Source organism: Python bivittatus, unplaced genomic scaffold (assembly GCF_059951505.1).
Source record: "Python bivittatus isolate LINGU-HERP-01145 unplaced genomic scaffold, Pbiv_v1 ctg000020_np1212, whole genome shotgun sequence".
NCBI lineage: Eukaryota > Metazoa > Chordata > Lepidosauria > Squamata > Pythonidae > Python > Python bivittatus.
In genome coordinates, this window is record NW_028277030.1 from 495,792 (window position 1) to 516,739 (window position 20,948).

A 20,948-nucleotide genomic window follows, 5' to 3' on the forward strand; every position below is an offset into this window, starting at 1 on the left:
TACAAAATTTGGATTTAGGATTTTTTTTTTTATCAATGCCTAGATATTTTCCAATCTTCATCTCTTATCTAAACATAGATTGATTTTTCCTTGAGTATTTCCTCAGAATTAAAAAAAAAAAAGTATCAGGAATTCTGTGGCAATTATTTGAATGCTGATTATTATAAAGTTATCTTTACTATAGTGATTTAAATTGTTAACAGAAAGCTCCTAGTATAATTAAATATTTCTGGACATTTGGCTACAGTTGCATTGAACTGTGAAGAAATAATGTTATATAGCCAATCAAAAAGAGATACATGTAAACTCATTTAGAGCGTCAGTGTGTGTTAGGACTATCATGGTGATGCTTATTACAGAAGAAATTAAAGATACATTTTGTGCTAAGAGGCAATACAGAAATTAGTTTCTGAATTAGATGTTAATTGATTTGGTAATTCCCTTGGGTATGAATGCTCCTTTTCTTTGTTGTTGTTGTTGTTGCATTCAGTTAACAATGACTAATTCTAGAACTATTGAAGTATTTTTCCAATTAGATCAAATAGGCCTTTACAACAGAGTAGCTAAAATTATAGGTATTTGTCTAGAATGTTAAATTTGCCCATTTAGTCTTTTTTAATGCACTAATATTGATGTGTGCAGTGTGCTAAGCCACTCTTTTAGATATATGTTATATTTGGCTGAAACAAAAATAGGGTGGGGTTTGTATCATGGATTTATGGGTTTGTATCATGGAGTTATTCTTGGGAAACAAAAAGAAATCTTAAAGAGATTATACATAACCATTTTGCTATAATGCAACATTTGATCTAATTGGAGAAAATGCAGCGGCGCATATAATATTGGGTGCCCATAAATTTGCCCATGTTACACCTTTATTGTGTGAGCTGTGCTGGCTCCCAGTTTTCTTCCTGGTGCAATTCAAGGTGCTGGTTATAACTTTTAAAGCTCTACATGGCACGGTACCTGGTTACTTGCAGGATCGCCTCTCTCTAAGAATATCTGCCCATCCCACTAGATCAGATAGTGTGGGCACGCTCCAGATCCCTTCTCTGAAATCTTGCCATCTAGTGAGACCTCAGAAGTGTGTCTTTTCTGCGGCTGCCCCTACCTTCTAGCCTTTCGGAAGGCTGTTAAGACCTGACTTTTCATTGAAGTGCTGGGATAGGATTGTATAGGTAGGTAGTATGGAAGGAGGGTAGCTGAGCATCCCAAGGGGATGATTAAGGCACAAGGTTGTTGTTTTATTATTTTACTGTTTTTGCTGTTTTTACTGTTTTATGATTGTTTTATTAATTGGTTTTATTGTTGTTGTGAGCCACCCAGAGTTGCTTAAGATGGGTGGCCATATAAATCTTTTAAATAAATAAATAAAAATGTTGGCGATAATATACAGGTAGTCCTTGCTTAGTGACCACAATTGGGACTGGTAACTCTGTCACCAAGTGACATGGTCGCTAAGTGAAACATCACATAACTGCGAAGGGCTTACAACCTCACTTTCGCTGCAGTCATTAAGCGAATTACTGCAGGTTCTTAACCTAGACATCACATGACTGTGACTTGCAGTTTTACTGCTGGTTGTCTCCATTGACTCTGCTTGTTGAAAGCTGGCTGTGAAGTGTGCACACAGCGATAACGTGACTGTGGGATGCTGCATTGGTTGTAAAAGCCTGCTGGTTTCGAAGTGCCCATATGTCAGTCACATGACTGTGGGGATGCTGCAACAGTCTTAAATGCAAGGGCTGGTAGTAAAGTTACTTTTTCAGCACTGTCATAACTTCAAACAGTTGCTAAAGAAGGCAGTTGTTAAGTGAGGTCTATGTGTACTACATGAATTTTCCAAGTTGACAGCATATCTGGCAAGTAACTGCAATAGATGAGAGTTGTAACTTTTGTTTACCTAGTTTCCCTAAATGACATTTATGCAAGTATATTTTGTCACATGCATAAAACACTTGCTTTAGCAAGTCTTTAAACTTGCTAATCTGGGTCAAAATCAATTGTCCTATTTCCTGTACAATACCAGGACTGTGCTGTTGTTAGGCCAGGACTTCGTGCTTCTCTTGCCTTGCTGTACGTGTCTCCGCTTCAATTCCCCTCACCCACCTATATCCACCTGTTGGCCACCCTGCACTCCGCCACCCCTGCCCCCTGCTGCCCTGAGCTCTGCCACCTGTGCACTCTGCTGCCCCTGCTGCCCCCGTTTCCCTGCACGCTGCCCTGCACTCTGCCACCCTGCGCTCCACCACCCCTGTTGCCTTGCACTCCACCCTGCACTCCGCCACCTCTAGCTGACCTTGGCCTTCATCTTCCTCCTCCTGCTGACAAGGCATGCCTTCAGTGGGAGGAAGAAGATGGCCAAGGTCAGCTGTGGGCGGCAGGGACAGCAGAGTGCAAGGTGGAGGGCAGAGCGTCAGGGGTAGTGGCTTGTAGGGTGGCAGGGGTGGTGGCATGCAGGGTGGAGCTCAGGGCAGTGGGGGTGGCATGGGCAGTGGAGTGCAGGGTGGCGGAGGTGCAGTGCAGGACATGGGGCTGTGGGAGTGGCAGAGCGCAGGATGGCCAAAAGGGCAGAGATGTGGGGGAGATAGGCAGGTGGGGGGAATTGAAATGCACCCTTCAGTGGTAAATGTGGGTAGGCTGCCAAGTGCCTGAATTTTTATCATGTGTCTGCAGGGGTGCTGTAACGGCTGTAACTTCAAGGATTAGGTGTAAGTACCATTTGTTCTGTCCTATCGTAACTTGAAACGGTCAGTGAACAAGTGGTTGTTAAGTGAGGACTACCTGTACCTGGCTTGCAAATTGTATTTGTGAGGAAGATCTTGGATTAGTGGTAGAATGCAAACTGAAGATAAGCCAACAGTGTGATATGGCTACAAAAGTGCAAATGAAATATTAAACTGCAACAGCAGAAATATAGATTGCAAATCATGGAATGTAATTCTTTCATATTGAATGCTGTGTCCACAATTTATAAAGAATTCAGAAATTCAGAACCAGTTCAGAAAAGGGAAGTGAGGGTGATCAAGTGACTTGAAAGTTTTTGAGGAAAGATCAAAGCATTTGTATTGAAAAAATATGTGGGGGAGGGAGGTTATAATAGTTCATTTAAAATGCCTAAAATGATGTTACATGGAAGAAGGTCAAGAGCTCATCTGTCGTTTCAGACAAGGAATAATCTATTTAAGTTATAGCAATGCAGATTCCAGCTGAATGTTAGGAGAAGCTTCCTAATAGTAAGAGCAGTTTGACAGTGGAACCAGAGTGGTGGTGTGTTGCCCTTCATTGGAAGTGTTAAAATAGAGACTAGACAATTATCTGTATGAGTGACTTATTCTACATTCCTTCATTGAACAAGAAGGTGGATTCAGTGGCCTGTTTCAGCTCATTGATTCTGTAAAATAACTTTTTAGTGAACTACTTTCTTGTGACTTGTTCTATTTTTTTAAATATGAGATGAAACTCTGAATAGTTCTAACATATTTAAAGACAATTTCTTTTGGTTTCCTGGTATACTGTATATGTAGAAGACGTGACCTGGTGCACTTATAAAGGAGTTGGATATGTTGATTTTTCAACTTAAAGTCTTTGAAAGAGTCTCAGTTATTGTATGTATGCATACAATAATTATTATTGAGAATTACTGGGCTACAACAATATATTTTGAAGTTGAAATCACCATTGAGAAGGTCCCTGCCTCCTAGAAACTACTGACCTCAGTCTACTACTGATACAACTACTGTTTGATTGTGTCATAGTTCTGTCATCTCATCAGAATATCCATCGTATTGTAGAGTTAGATGTTGACATCCAAATAGTAAAGAGACTTAAAAGATTTGTTAGTGTGAAAAATAGCATAGTCTCAACTGTAAAATATTTATATATGTTTCAGATAAAAATTACATAATGTAGAGTTCTTTTATAATGTAATGTATGATTGGAATTAAGAATAATTTAAGTAATTTACAAAATGAAATTAAGTAGAATGGTGATGACACTTAGCAAGTTAGATTGCTTTATAGAGTTTTGTTGACATAAGGATTATTAATACATTGCAGAGATGTTAAGGGAATTCTGCCATATCTGTATGGTTGCCAACCAAACATTGACACTTGTATTGTGGCTAATAAATTCATTTAGATTTATAAGCATTGTTTACAGAACCTGTACGCCTGCTGAAACTGAAACAGCATCTGTTCCTTCTTACTAATTAACAGCTAATTACAGATGAGCTTTGTGTGTTTGTCAGTATAACTGGCTCATGCATTTTGTAGGGAACATTAACAAATTGATTTACATAGTAGGAAAGCAATCAAAAAAGTAAACTGAACAGCAAGTATTTAAAGCCCTTTAGCTTGCTTTTGAAGAAAACAAACTTGTGACATTTTAAATATGTTGGTGCAATTTAAATGTTACCTTAATGTGTGTGCATTTTATTTATTAGCAAAATTTGTATACTGTCCCCAGTCACATGACTCTGGATGGTATAGACGTATTTTGGAAGCACAATGTGAAAAGAGGGGGAAAATGTACAGACAAAAAGACTCAGTAAGGTAGCATAGCACCTTGTGTGTTTTTTGTGTTAGTTGGACACATATAGGTATCTTGTATCTAGAATCCTATTGTTCTTCCTGGTTCTTGTTGGATTGGCTATTAATCTGTGCACTTGCAATTAAGGCTGCAGAATCTTTTAAGAGACACATATTTACCGTACTTCTTTTTAAAAGGTTCACCGTCCAAGAACTTACAAGGTAGGCTGGGAACTTCAGATGATATCCTTTGTGTATCTATTGCTAATAAATAATATATTTTTTTGTAATATATTATTATATTTTGTTTTATTAAGACCTTTTTCTCAGTATCAATTGCCAGTATTCCCTTTTTACCTGTTTTACGTGCTTTTAGCTTTTAATGTAACAGATACATGTTAATAATAGAATAATTAATTCTATTATCTAATGAATATTTGTTTGATTTGATGTAATTGGATAATAACAAATTGTTGCTAGCTAAGAAAAAATACAAATTTTCTGTATATACAAGTGGGATTAACTTCAAATTAGTGTGAAATAGGATATGAAGTACCTAAGGGACTGTAGTATTTAAGGCATGAATAATATAGTTTTTAAAAAGCCAAATTTGATCCACAGTTAGATATATTTCAGGTTGTACAATTGAAATGGAACTAAAATGAGTTGTGACTAACAAGTACTAGCAGTTTCTGGGATGATCCATCTTTGTGTTCTTATTACAGAATTACTATGCTTATCTCTGATAAGGTATCTGCTGTTTTAAGTAAACAGTTACTAATTTTAATTATAATTTTAATTAGTTAAAACATGCTTTAATATTAAGAACTGCTAAGGCTGCAAAACACTAAACACAGTAAAGCTAACTTTGAAGCAGACATGTATGATATTGCACTGAACCAAAAATGTGAGGAAGAAGTAACGATACTTGGCTATACGTTCATTTGCATTTTAACTTGGGTGCAGTGACCTGAGAGAAGGATTAAGTACATGAATAGAAACAAATAAAATTATATTCTATTCCATTTGGAAGAACTGTAAATATTAATTGGGAGAAAAATTAAGAATAAAATGGAAAAAAAGAAAAGGACTGTAATTATTAATAGGGATGGAAGTTAAGAATAAAAAGAGAGAAAACCCTCAGAAATACTGGCAACAATGAAATGAGGTATAATACGGTCTAAGCAGGAGGCAAACATGTTACATTGATTGTAGTATCAGGCCTTATTTTTTTCATTAATATGGGTGGAGGACAAATGGCTAAAATGGCTTACACTAGTATAATGTTTTAGACAGGTTTTAGACATTCGTTATAATAACATGCATACCTAAGAAGCATAGGACCCTGTCAATTTTGAGATAAACAGTAATTAATATTTATTTTTACTTTCAGGCATGAAACCTTTTAATAAGACTGTGTATTTGGGATAGATGATTCCTTCTCCATTCTGAAGACTAATTTGTTGCCTTTGTGCTTATCCAATTAATGTTTTTAAGACAGTTGTTAGAGGAAAAAAAGACACTTTTCTTAAAATAACTTGGTTAACTTTGTTAGATAATTCAAAGTTTTAGCTGTAAATGTGTCTAAACACCAAGATTTAGTATAGTGTATTTATGTCTTCCAGTCACCTAAGGAGATGCCTAGGTTAAAATGTTGAGGCATTATATTTCACTATGCCATTGAACCTTAAATCTTATACAATTAACTATCTTAAATACATTTTGAAAGATAAAACTGTTTCAGATCTAAATAAATACAGTTCTGCTATCTCTTTTTATAAAGTGTTTTTTGGCAAGGCAAAGGATATGCAATTCAGTTCTATACATCATCACTCAACAGTAAGGCTAGTAAGTACTTTGGCTTTACAGCATTAGGCTATGAATTCAGAAGGCCAGAAAGTATGTGATCAAGTTATTTGAGGAAATTTCTCAGAAGCTGTCCTTTCAGAAACCCCAACTATTTTTAAAAATTCTTGATATCTGAGACAAATTGGGGAATTGGCAAAGCAAAAGTAAAGGTATGCTTAATACTATATGTATTATACACTGTAAATTAATGTCTTGATCCATGCTAATAAGTGCATTTAATACAGAATTTGTATCAGTTTTAAAGTTTTGCCTCTAGAGAATTTCCTTGAATTCTCTGTAACCTCATCTAACAAAATCTATATGTTTCTTTATTTGCAGTAGTTTAGAAGTTTGAAAACTTGAGCTGTTTCATTATTAATCTGTTCCAAAATATGAAGTTAGTGGCATATGTAAAGAGTATAAACCTGGTTTCTTTAAAATATTTCTTTAATGAAATGATTCTAATAATTCGTTGTATTTTCTAAACTCTCTCATGACAGTTTTGAATAGACTCATCTTTGATTTTCCAGCTGTATTCCACTTCTAACCTATCCCAGTAATAAAAGTATAAGTAATTTTTTATGCAACAAATAAACTCTGGAAAAATTAACAGTAACACAATCATCCCTATAGTTGTAATAGTTTTTTGCAAACTTCTATGAGCTGAACATGTGAAGAACCCCACATTTCTTAAGTACTTGGAAATATATCTGGGAATCTTGAAGCAATTTGATTATGTTTCAGCCCTTTTAGTGCATACAATATTCTTTTAGAAATATTTTGGAATTAACAGATCTTTGAATTTCTGTAGCTGTAACCATAACCCTGAAATATTCAAAAAAAATTGTTTCGTTTGAATCTTGTTTCTACATTTTTACGTGTTTTCTTATAATTTAAAAACAACAGTAGATGATAATGCCAACTGGCTACAGTTGTGCTTCCTAAATTTTATATGGAAGATTTATTCAAACCATGTGGCCAGTGGAGGTTCAGAAGAGAATATTTACTGTGGAATTTAAAAAATCTCTAGCCATGAAAGTTTTTGGAAGCATAAAAAAACCACATGATCTGTTCTCCTTGTTTCATGACCTGCAACATAATATTTTTTAAATGAAATTATGATGAAACATCTAGCTTTTCGCTGACTAAAATCTTTTTAGTAAAAATCTTTTTATTTTTCAGTGGTAAATGTATATCTTTCTAAATTATTTAGTATCCTTGAAGCACTTATTTTTCATTTTCACTGAGCAGATTTCAAAGTAATACTGTTCAGAGCTCTAAGTAAAAATGACTTTGCTCTATGCTTTGTTAAATTGGCTGGTTAATTCTGGTGTTATTTACCCTGTAATTCATTAGTTTTACTCTACCATTGGCAGCTGACAGGCTGTAATTTCACGCCTTGCAATAAAAGATGTCTCATAATCTGCTTCATTTAGCAGCAAGAGAATTTAATGAAATTAACTGCAGCCCTAATTATGCTACTGAATACTAAAGACTATGTTCAGATTTCTTCAGAAAAGGACAAGGTCCACATCACTAGAACATAATTTCTTCTGAAAAGTTGCAACTGTTTCCTATTAGATAAAAAGAACAAGTTCTAACTGTTGAAACTTTAATGGGTTAATTTTCTCTGCTCCCAAGTCACTTTTTTCAATACACATGTTAACAGTATTTTTGAAGAGGCTCCTTTGCTGCAGCATGAAATCATATTGTAACTCAGCTTATGGAATCAATTTTTTAATCACATAGAGAATACATTTAAGTGGCTTATCCCAGTTTGGTATTATTAAGCTCCTTTGTTCAGCAGCATAAATCTATACTATCTATGATTGAAGCATGATAGGACACCAAATCTTATATATTGTGTAGTTTTTTTCCCATTTATAACAAAGGTGTACAACACTGGGGGATCTTTTGAGGGGCATAGGAGAGACTATATTCCAAATTGTATTTAAATTTAATACAGTTAGCTTGAAGCTTGCTGTGTATATAGTATTTTTCCAATAGAGTCACATTCACAGTTACACTTTGGTGACAGTTTTGGAAAAGCTCTGTAACCCTTTTAACTCTTAGGGCCTCAGGATGTGCACCCTTGATTTATACCAACATTGATTGTATTTGCGAGGCTTAATTAAAGTTATAACTTTGGGTATAGTGATAACAAAATATTGATGGTTGGCAGGTATAAAGTATTTGTCAGTAGCTCTTAGGTATATGTTTTCTAAGAAAAGAATGCCAGAGCTAGGTTACTTAAAGGGGCAACATATAGTGACTCATTTTGAAGGAACTGCATTGGTTCAAGTATGTTCCCAAGCCAAATTCTAGATTCTTTTGGTGATGAAAGACCTATTTGGCTTAGGTTTTAAGGTCCAGCTATCTAGCTTATCGTCTTCTCCCTCATATATGTCCCTAATCATTAATATCTAGAAAGGAGAATGTGCTCTTGATTGGAAGATATTATGTGGGTATACTCAATACCCTAATTATAAAATTCACTCACTGCTTAGATACAATTGGTATCAGATATTACAGGCTTCAGATGGTAGTTGAAAATTCATTTGTTCACCTTTTTGGTTTGAAAAGCTTAGATTTGGTGCTGTTGTTTCTTTGCTTTCCTACAAAATTGTCTAACTGTAATTTTATGCAGGTTATTGTTTCTTTTTTGGATTCCACTTTGGGGTTGTTTTCAGTGGTGAAAAATGAGCAACACATTTTATAAATAATGATTTTTCTGGTTTTTAAAGTGTCAAGTATTTAAGCTATGTGTGTGAAAGGTGACTATTGAAATATTTTTGGAGAACATAGACTCCACAACGTTTATCAGACTGTTGGCTAGATAGTTTCCTCACCAACTCTCTCTTCCCTGGCTGTAATTAAGGTTGGAAAGGTAGTTGGAGAGAAGATACTTCATTATACATAATTTCCCCATTTAAATAATATGCAGGAAAAGGCCTTTTCCTGTATCTCTCACAAAATATAGAAGATACTGTCTTGAAAACTGTTTGATCCATACCCTCTCTGCTTTTAGAAAGAATATCAACACAAAAACTTTCAATGATATTGATTCCTTCTTAGAAAAAGAAGAACAAGGCAATATTTCTATGCATAATCAATACTTGAGTTGGGCTAATTCACCACCAGACTGCTCTGTAGCATCTCCAAGGTTATATCAGGAGCTTTCCCTCTTTCTTCAAAAAGCGGCAATTGTGAGTGCTCCTCTTGGGGACTGCACTCCCACCATTTTTCTAGGTATTCCTAAGAAGGATGGTAGGTTCAGATCTATACTGGACCAAAGTCTCAACTACTTTTTGAACTCTTTCCTTTCAGGATGATATTGTTTCCATTCTTTCATGTTGTAAAAGAAGATATGACTTGCATCTATAGGTTTACTGCATGCATAATGTTACATATCTACCAATGATCTTTCCGTTGTTTTCTGTGTCACCATCAAAGTAAATTCATTCATCACACACCTATAATAGACATGAAATGAAAACACCAATTAATACTATAATTCTAAGGTATACCATGCTAATTGAACCACAGGTTTGTTTGTTAAATTATTTATATGCTTTCTGCCCACCACAATTAAAAGACTCTCAGCAGCTTACAATATCATAACCAACAAGTCCACAATACAAAATAATAAAAAGGGAAATGAAAATTGAAACATATAATAACAAATATTCCAAATGTGGTAATATTTGATAATTCCAAAGCTCTCCTAAATAATTATCTTTTCAATAATTTTCAAAAAATTAGCAAGTGGGGGTTGATCAATCTTCAAGGGAAGGATATTCTAGGAGCAAGTTCCCAGGTGCCGGTGGCAGCCAATTTCATCTGGATCAGGAAGTCCAGATCCAGATCCCTATACAACTGCTCTGAGACAAAATGAGGTCTAACATGTGGCTGCCTATGTTTATTAGGACTAAGATTATCTGAGACAAACCCATGGATATTATGGAGACCATTGTGAGAGGTTATGGAAACTAGGCTCTTTTGCTATCCCAATTCAGCCCTGCCGCCAATCATGTTGAGAGTCCCATGGTCCCCTGGAACCTGACAGAGGAAATTTCTTCATAGCACCAAGTGTCTTAGAACTATCTCAAAGTGACTTCAGGCTTTCCAATAGCCAGGCCCTCAAAGTCACTGCTGCTACTAGCTAGGCCAATATTGCCTCCCTCCTTTTCACTGGTTCCAGAGGAGCGATACTGATACAATTTCTGGATGTAGCACTGTAGGAGTCACCTAAGCGAGAGAGATATGTGTCAGATCTGCGATGTTCAAATCCCAATGAAGAAAAATCTCATGCAATCCAAGTTAGGTTCAAAAAAGATTTCATTTATTGGAACGTACGTGCAACTCTAATCAAAGCATTGCTGAAACTAAAGCCCGCTCTTTTCCCACTTTACTTTTACCCCGACTTCTCACCCCCCCCTTTCCAGACGCCAGTTCTGTTTCTCACAGAGGTGCAACCTTGCACATTCCTAACCTTTGATAACAGTCCATCTTCCTGGCCTTTGATAGCATACCAATTCCTTCTATTTTTATTATCCCCTCCTCCCTTCTAAAGAATGGCAGAAACAAAGCAAGCAACTACTACATTAATATTTTGATTGCTGAAGGTTCTGACATGCCACCCCTCCAAAGAAAATAGATCCTCCACAATTCTCCTTACAGACCTGTAACAATAGGATATAATTAAGACAGTGTACATAGCTACATGCAATTACTTGATATTCACAATGTACATTTATTTGGGCTTATCTGGATATTTTTTATAGAATTCCTTAATTAATTCCGGTGCTTTCATATGCTTCTTAGCTACCCATTCAGCAAAAGATTTGGGGAAATGTTTCCATTGCACCAGAAGTTGTATTTCACCCCTGCCTCCTTACATCTAGTATTTCCTTTATTTCAAAGTGTTGTTCACCTTCAGTCATCAAGGGTTTTGGTATTGGAGGGGTTTGATGCCATTTGGGGGATTCCTTATAGGGCTTCAGTAAGTCACAGTGGAACACAGGATTAATCTTACTTAGGTTTTTTGGTAATTTGAGACGGACTGACACTGGGTTAATTACTGTTTCAATTTCAAATGGTCCAAGATATTTATGACCCAGTTTCTTTGATGGTTGTAACGATTTCAGATTCTTTGTTGATAACCAGACCTTGTCTCCAATTTTCCATTTCTCTTCTGGCATCCTCTTCTTGTCTGCGTATTTTTTGTAACTTTCTTTCGCTTTCTCCAGAGCTTTTTCTGTGATTGGCCATAAGTCTCTCATTTGTTTAACCCATTCGTCTACTGAGGTCACTCCAGTCTTTTCATGAGGCAGTTCAGGGATTGGCACAAAGTCTTCCCCTATAGCTATTTTAAAAGGTGAAAACCCATATTGTCATGCACAGCATTATTATAAGCAACCTCTGCATAAGGCAACAGGTCGGCCCAGTTGTCCTGTTGGTAGTTTACAAAACATCGCAAATACTGCTCCAGTCCAGCATTCCGCTGTTCACTCTCTCCATCTGTCTGTGGATGAAAACTCAGACTCAGACCCTGTTTGGTTCCAATAAGTTTCATGAACGCCCACCAGAATTTTGAAGTGAATTGTATCCCACAATCACTGATCACTCTCTCGGGACATCCGTGGAGCCAATAAATGTGTTGAATGAACATGCTTGTTAACTCAGTCGCTGATGGGATTGCCTTGCAAGCTATGAAATGAGTCTGTTTGGAGAATAGATCTGTAACCGTCCAAATTGCTGTTCGCTTTCTGCTTTCGGGGAGATCTACGATAAAATCCATTGCAATCTCTTTCCAGGGTCTGGTCGGGCTTGCCACAGGCTGCAGCAACCCTCTGGGTTTCCCCCCTTGCCTTTTTGCCATGGCACACGTGGGGTGTGTGTTTACGTAGTCTGCCACATCTTTCCTGATGGCTGGCCACCAAAATTGTCTCCGAAGGAGGTGGAGGGTTTTTACAAAGCCAAAATGCCCAGCCATTTTATTATCGTAGCTTCTCTCCAGCACTCCTTTTCTGGCTCTGGCAGGAACTTATAGTCTATCCCCTCTCCACCACACTCCTTCCCTCTCCACCAGGGATGCTTTATTTTGCAGGAACCATTCATCTTTCTTGATATATGAGTTAATTTCTTTCAGCAGTCCCTGGTTTGGCTCTCCCCCCTTACTTTGCGCTCTGATTTCTGCTGCTAACGCCTCTTGGCAACCTTCTCTCTTTGACTACTGTGTGGTGGCAGGCGCAAAAGAGCATCCGCTAAAAAGTTCTTTCCCACTGGGAGGTACCTTAGGGTAAATCGAAATCGGCTAAAAAACTGAGCCCAGCAGACTTGTTTGGGAGACAATTTCCTTGGGGATTTTAAAGCCTACAGGTTTTTGTGATCAGTCCATACTTCAAAGGGTAGGTCAGCTCCCTCCAAAAGGTTCCTCCAATTCATTAAAGCCCATTTCACAGCAAACGTTTTTTCCCCCCAAACTAGCCAACATCTCTCCATTTCAGTGAATTTTTGGGATAGATATGCACATGGGTGCAGCATACCCTTGTCATCCTTTTGCAATTGCACTGCACCAGTTGCTACATCGGATGCATCTGCCTGAATCACAAAGGGTTTTCCTGGATCTGGGTGTTTTAGAATGGGTTCTGCAGTAAATAATCTTTTTAAGTGCTCAAACGCTTCTTGGCATTCCTCAGTCCAGTCGAACGGTGACCCTGGTTTTTGGGTTTTGGCTTTCTCTTTACCTTTGGTTTTTAACAAATCTGTTAAAGGCAGGGCAACTTGAGCAAAGTTGGGGATAAATTGGCAGTAAAAATTTGCAAAGCCTAAGAAGCTCTGTAGTTGGCACCAGGTTTTCGGTGCTTCCCACACAACTATGTCACGGACCTTGCTGGGGTCCACTAGGCATTTTAAAGTCTCCCGGTGTGAGCTGACTCTTAATTCAAAAGCTTTCATATAATAGCACACGGCTCCTCCCCCCGCCGTGGTCCCATCTACTTGCCTAAAGACAATGGGTACTTTTAGCCTGTGCACTTTTAGTCCCAGTCCATTTACCAGCACGGGACTAATTAAACACCGGGTACATCCTGAGTCTATTAGGGCTGTAAACTCTGCTTTGCGAGTTGTTCTTAGCGCCCTTATTTTCACCTCAGCCTCATACGAATGTCCTTGATGTTCACATTCAGCTTTTATTCCTCACGCCCCGGGTCTCCCACCTAGCCAGGAGAATAGTCGCTGAATGAATGGTCGGCAAGTGAGTACTACCTGTATCCATTCTGTTGCTGCTCCCTCCCCAGTGCACACCCTCATCTATTTTGGAGAGGGAGTCATTCTCTGAACTATCTGCATCCTTGGCATGTTAATGAAATTGAGACCTAATAGTTTGGAAGGCATTCTGAGCCTTCCAATGCTGTCTCAATGGACAGATAGTTTAATTTATTTCAGGCAAGTCTACAATAGTGCATAATAAAATAAGGTAGCACAAATTCTGCCCCTCTTTTGTATCTTATTATGCTTCATCCTGGCAACCTGTATGCCTGAAAGCAACAAAATCCTTGTCAATCAGTTCAGCCATACAAAATAGTCATTTATGACTATCAAATTCCATGGAGGCAACTTCCAAGTTCAGTTTCTTTGCATCATGGGACTATATCTTTTACAACAGGGGTGGGATTAGACCTCAGTCTCCTTGCTAAGAATTTGTTTTTTTCTTGAATAGACCCCAGTTTTATATGCTTCTGGTGAAGATCAAGAGGAATTTGATGGACTATATTCTCATTACTTCTCAATGGACTTGGCAGTTTTAGTTTAGCTAGTTGCTCCGTTTTACCCATCTGGAAAACCTCTGCCTTCTGAGTCAATCCAGTCTCCTTTCTGTCCTTCTTCCATCCAGCCTTCAATTCCCTCCATTCTTCCTCTTGGATTATTTGATTCCATACCCCTTCTTGGATGAGGTGGAGCATATTATGTTTCTTAGAAGTGTTCCACAAAGGCTTCCTATGCAGATCTGTGTGCTTCACTTAGGAACAGCAGTTTAATATCATGTAATACCAGGTGCATCACATTTTGGCCTTACTGCTACATTTGAAACAGTGAGGGTTAGCTCTCTTTTCTGTAAAGGTAACATTTGTAGCCTTCTCCTTTTTTCCTTTCTTTGTGAGGTGCTTCTCTTTCTTTTAACTCACTAGCATAGTGCTTCATGAAGAGTTTAGTTCATATATATTTTTCAACATCCCCGCCATTTCCAGCCTCTCTCTTGTTCTCTCTGTGTTAATCTCAAACCCTTTGAGGCTATGGTTATTACCATTGAATAAACTCATTGAAGATAGCCTTTCTATTAGCCATGATGTTGGCTCATTGAGCTGGAGATCTGTGTGTCCTACACAGAGATTTACTCTTTCTTATTTTTCTCAGGGACAAAGAAGTCCTTTGTTCAGATAGTTCCTGCCTTCCAAAGTCAGTCTCAACTTTCCATTTGAATTAAAGCCATTTTTACTACCTTTTTTTTCCAAGCTCCCTCTATCCCACTGTAGATATGTTATTCTGAGGATGTTTCCCATGCTTTTGCTCTTTTGCCAGGACCAAAATTTAGTTCTAGCCGTTGAAGTCTTCATCTCTTCAAGGTAGGCCAGATTTGTGGCAAGGATTCCAGGAATATTCTTTATTTTTATATGATAGAATACAGAAATTTGAAAACATGTCAAAGTTTCTCTGTATTCTGTCTTTTAACAAAACAAAACAAAATCAATATGGGATTATTTTGAGTTTCTTTCTCAAGTTTTCCTCTCTCTCAGGACAATGTAATCTTTTCTTCAAATGCACTTTTAATGGCTTGCTCATTCCTTCTGTGTCTCAAGGTTAGTTATACATTCCTTCACACCACCTTTCCCATCAGAATCACTTCCTTCCACATGAAAAGATGAGCCAGTCAATTTGTCAAGGGCAACAGATACACAATTATTCCCCTTCCCTTACTTAGAGATGGGCCTGGCAGCTTGCAAGGGCAACGGACAAATTTAGCTGAGAAGAATTAGAAAGTCCCCCTTTCCTTCCCATTGTATAGCCGATACCACCAGGGAGTCTAATGTGGCAAGAAGCACGTCTTCATCTTGGGGCCCATTGTTTATTGATCATGGAGACAGACCTTGTGTGGGAAATTCAGATCAAACTGGCAGACAAGGTGTGGATATCTGTCATCCTTTCCCACAACTTCCCCAGTTTAGGATAGCTCTTCCAATGAGTAAGTTATTCTAAGTGTCCCCTCCTGCATCTAGAATCCAGAATACATTCCACTTAATATTCCTCTTTCACACCTGCCAAAACCAGGGGTGAGTAGGTGGGAAGGAACAGGTGTTGAATTCAAGAGACGGGGCAGCTCCTCATTAACAAGGAACGACTGGTAGAATACCTGATGAATCTTCATTGAAGCAGGCTATTGTAGGTGGAAGGCTACTGGATTAATTTGATGTGTAACTGGGAAGGGGCCAATAAACTACTAATTCAGCTCTTGGATGGGCAGGAGAAAGGTAAAAATTTAGAGGAAAGCCACACCAAATTTCCCACCTCAATCTTGGTATCATCTTGTCTATTGTGTCTATGACACCAGTGACCAAATCTAATTGTTCTTATAAGAGGAGCTGAGCAGGCTGTGTCTCCCGAAGAAAGTCAGACACTTGAAGAACAGTGGAGGCAGGAGCTCTGGAGTGCAAGATGTGGTGGTGGTAGCTGTAGACAGCTTGAAAGGGGGACATGCAGAATGCAGTGAGTTATATGCAAATTCTGCAAGACAGAATAATTCAGTTCAATTGTCCTACTAGTAAGAGACATAGTGTAAGTACTGCTCAAGCAATCTGTTTGTCTTCTCTGAATTCCTGTTTGAAGCTGGATGATGAAAGACTAATAAATGAGTACAAATGTCTAGTAAATGGGAAATGGCCTTCCAAAACTTGGATGTAAATTGAGAGCCATGATATGAGATTACATGACTGACTGAGCTCCTGTATGTAAAAAAACATGGTCTCCTGAGCCAGGGGTAATCCCTTGTAAAAATAAAATTAGCCACCTTGATAAATCAACTATCACCAAAATAGTTGTGTAACCTTGTACATGTATTCCTCACTTAACAACCACAATTGAGACTGGCAACTTTGTCACTAAGTGATGCAGTCGTTAAAACATTACGTGACCATGGCAGACTTACAACCTCACTTCCACCACAGTTGTTAAGCGAGTCACCCACGATTGTTAAGCTAGACATCATGTGACCATGACTTGTTATTTTACTGCTGGCTTCTCTATTGACTCTACTTGTCAGAAACTGATCGTGAAGCATGCAAATGGCAGTCACATGACTGTGGGATATGCAACGGTTGTAAATGCCCACCAGTTGCAAAGCACCTGAATCTCGATCACATGACCGCAGGGACACTGCGGTGGTCATTAGTGTGAGGACTGGTTGCAAAGTTACTTTTTCAGTGCCATCATAACTTCAAAAAGTCATTAAAACAGGGCTAAACAGGGTTAAGCAAGAACTACCTGTACAGTTGGAAGATCAGTAATAAGATCCAGGAAAACTGGGCCCCACAGCCCAGGAGAGGAGGGAAGCAACTGAAGCAAACTACCAGCTTATTCATGACAGCCTTACCCTGATGACAGACAGGATGACACCTTGTCTTTGACATTCACTTTCATTTTCAAAACACTCTGAGCACAAGATGCAATACTTTGAACGCTCCTCCATATTTTCATGGCAAACTTGTAATTTCTCTTCCTGGAGATGAAGAGGAACATGTTGGACTGTTGTGAAACAACTGTTCTTCAATCACAGAGAAAGCAGAATCAGTCTTATGGAGTTCCCTGGTACTCATCTCTCTTTGCTCTGACATACAGGTCCTGTTGTTGTTGTTGCAAGCATATCCAGTCCAACAGATCTACTGCCTGCATCTCCACCCCTAACTTCTTGGGAGGGGGAGTGTAAATCTGTTTCAAGTTGATGGGCAGGAAATATTCAGGTGAATGTATCTGGCAGCTTGTTCTGTAAGAGTTACCACATTCAGCTCCAATGAAACTCTCGTGAAATGCAGGTTCAGCAAAAGAAGTTTACTTGGGTGTAATGCAGGTAGATACAAACAAAGCCAGGGTTTGCTTGGCACAGATTACATAGCGTTTTATAGGTTCCCTGTTCCCGCGCTTCCCCCCATTGCCTTGGTTACTGATTACCTGCGGTAATCTCCCCCTCACCCAAATGGCAGATTCAGCCCAGTTCTTTGTCCCCTTTGATTGTTGTCCATTGTTTATGGGGTTGTTGCATTCGTTGGGCTTTTCTTCTGCAGGCTAAGCTGGGAGTTCTTAATTGCGCGCTGATCGCTGCGCTTCCGAGCCGCTGTGGTTCTCTTTGTCTGAGACGCTTGAGGGAAGCCGGCTGTGATACAAAGTATCCGCTCCCGCTCAGAGTTAACCGCCGCCACCTGTTGGCAATTAACTTGTGGTACATCCAACTTCTCCTTTTCCTCTGTCTGCGCCTGGGGCAGTGAAATTGACTAGGGGTGGTGAAACTGAACAGCAGCGTTGGCCGTGCCATGCCAGCTGAATCTGACACTGTGAACCATGATCATAGCTGATATAAAAATTGAAATGGGAGAAAAAAAATGTATCAGCGTGATCTGATGTGGAATGACGGTGTGCCTTCTGCAGGTGCTCCAAATTCTTGTGATCTGTGCATACCCAAACAGGGTGGGTTGCTCCCTCCAAGAAATGCCTCCATTGTTGAAGCACTGCTTCTATGGCCAGCAACTCTCTATTGAAAATATAGTTATTTTCAACTAGTGAAGTAATCTGGAGTAAAAGGTGCAAAGCAAGAGATCCTACCCTCCCTCTGCTGAACCCTGCAAGAGAACAGCTCCCAAAGCTGAGTCTGAGACATCAGTGCACAGATGGTTGAGTAGGAACTGGGATGAAAAGAGATCTTTCAAGTCCTGAAGGTGGGTTGCTTTTAAATAGACCATTTAAATTTGTGTCCGTTTTTCAGAAATTGAGTGTAGTGATGAATCATCTATAAAAATTTGGCAAAGCCCAGAAAAATTGGGTGTCTTTCACATTTTTACGTGCTTACCACATGAGAATGGATTGTATCTTTAGATCTGTATTCCTTCTATAGAGATCTGGTGACCCAGAGTCTAGTTTGGGGAAGATCAAATACACATTTATCCAACTTGACAAACAGGTATTCTAGGACATTTCTGACATGAGTCTCCTGTAAAAATGGATCTTCTGAAAAAAAATCAGGATGTCACACAGGTACACCACTACATATTGGCCAAAAATATCTAAAATATTTCATTCATGAATCTGGAGAAGACTGCAGGGATATTAACCAATCTAAAGGGCTTTATTGTATATTCAAGATTCCCACACTGGATGTCAAAAGCTGTTAAATATTCATGGCCCTCATTCATTCTGATCAAATGATAAGTACCTCTCAAGTCCAATTAGTAAAAAATGCATGAAGGTTATCCATCAGATCTGAAATAAAAGGCAATGGGTAGTGGTCCATAATGGTTTCAGAAATCTGTAATCAGGCAGAACTCATAAGGCATTATCTCTCTTTTTTACAAAAAGTGTAATCCAGAGATATAGAAGGGTGAATAAAGACTTCAGATTGTTGTCCAGAAATTATTTTAAAGTGGCTAACTCTTGAGTAGACATGGGACATTGTCTTTTACTGAGATCTGGACTCCAGGTTTTAAGTTGATGGTAGAGTCACATACCTGATGAACATCACCAAAATCTGTACCTTTCTGGCAAGGAAGGGGGTTCAGGCAGTGGTGTGGGAAGGACAGAAGGAAAAGAATAGGATGCCTGCAAATGGTGCTGTTGATGTTTTTCAAAGGGGAAACAAATTGTCCCTTGCTCCCAGTAGATATCTGGAATAGGAATTTATAGCCAGCCTATGCCCAGTACTGCAAGGACATATAAGGAAGCTGTGATGTAGAATGGCAACAATTCTTTATGCTAATTTATTTTCAACTGCAGATGAGTTGCATGTTGTAAAATAGGACCAGCTCAAAGAGATTGCCCATCAACTGTTTCAGCTACCAGAGGGTTCTGAAGTAACTGTATGGGCAACTCTAACACACTGTAGTTTCACCTGTGAAATTAGCTGTTGAGTCAGGTTCTAAATACATGGAGGGTTGTAACATGGATAATAAAATACACTTAGTTGTTGTTTGCCTTTCTAATTGTCTGAGGGCTGAGCTGTTGAGAGGGGCCCTGTGAAGTTTCCTGAAGACAAGGCTCTGGAGTGGGTTGGGTATTTACTCATGAGGTGACTTGAAGTTCCATAGATGTGGCACTTTCCAGTTGACTCAGAAGAAGGAACTTAAATGGGGCAGAAACGGGCATGGCAGGGATTCCAGGGAATGTTCTTTATTGTTGTAGGGTAGAATAACAGAATGTTGAAAGTGTTTTAGAGTTTCTCTATACTCTGTCTTATGTCAAACAAAATCAAGGTGGGGTTATTTTGAGCTTCTTCCTTACATTTTCCTCTTTATCAGGACTAATTTTTTCTGAAACTCCCCCCTTAAGATTCGCTCATTCCTTCCCCGTTCCCAAAGCAAGGTCTACATTCCTTCACAAAAGCTATCTAAAGGATGTGTTTTTCCCCAGTGTTCTCCTAATGGATAGTGGCAACTATCAGCATTTGCTATGAACAGCCATGCCTCCTTCCAATCTATGCTCACATTAGTAACAGCAATGGCAACCTTTCTCTGAAATGTATCCTACTAGGGATAGGCTGGACTACTTCCTTCCCTCCTTCCTTCCTATTATTTCAATTTATATGGCTACCCATCTCGAGTTCATTACTAACAATAATTCATACAGTTCTGTGGAGAAGTGCAGCCCTTGAAAGGGCTGACCTCTTTTCAGCCTCTTTAAGACAACTGGCCCTCAGCTAAATAAGCTTTCTACTCACCCATGTGAATCACAGAGACTATGATAAAAACGCTACAAGTAAATGTTATTTACTTGTAGCTGCTATTGTTCAAGTGTTTGTGAATTCACACAAAGTGCTCTTCTACCCTCCATGGTGTCAAGTGACCTGAATCTGCTGTGTTGGCCTTAGGTACTGAAGGGCTTTTATAGGGGCTGTGCCTAAGAAGCTTACAAATGGAAGAGACAGTATCAGTGTAATATAGAACAGGGAGACCCAGGTTCTTGTTCACCCTCAACTATGGAAGCTCAGTAGTTGACTTTAGGCCAGTCACAGCGATGTTATGGCAAATATAGGAGGAGGGAATGCCATGTACTCTCCCCTGAGATCCTAAATGAAAGGCAGGCTAAAAAGTTCTGAACTAAAGTGCATAATCCATTTGTGTAAATTCATAGAGGTTCGCTTGAAAGCCTGTATTAAATATAAGAAACCAGTTCTAAAATGTAACTCTGTATTTCAGGGGACATTCAGATATCTCCTCTTTTGACAGCATAACATATACAGTAGGTTTATCAGAACAAAAAGTTGGATTACGAAAAGAAAAGTTGTTATTCTTAGATATTCCAGGACAGAACACT

At 38.7% G+C, this 20,948-nt stretch overlaps 1 protein-coding gene across 2 annotated transcripts in view; it reads left to right on the plus strand.

Moving 5' to 3' along the window:
• The window catches only part of AGAP1 (ArfGAP with GTPase domain, ankyrin repeat and PH domain 1), a 428,513-nt gene that overhangs the window by 142,308 nt on the left and 265,257 nt on the right, over positions 1–20,948 (plus strand). The gene's annotated exons all lie outside the window — the stretch shown is intronic.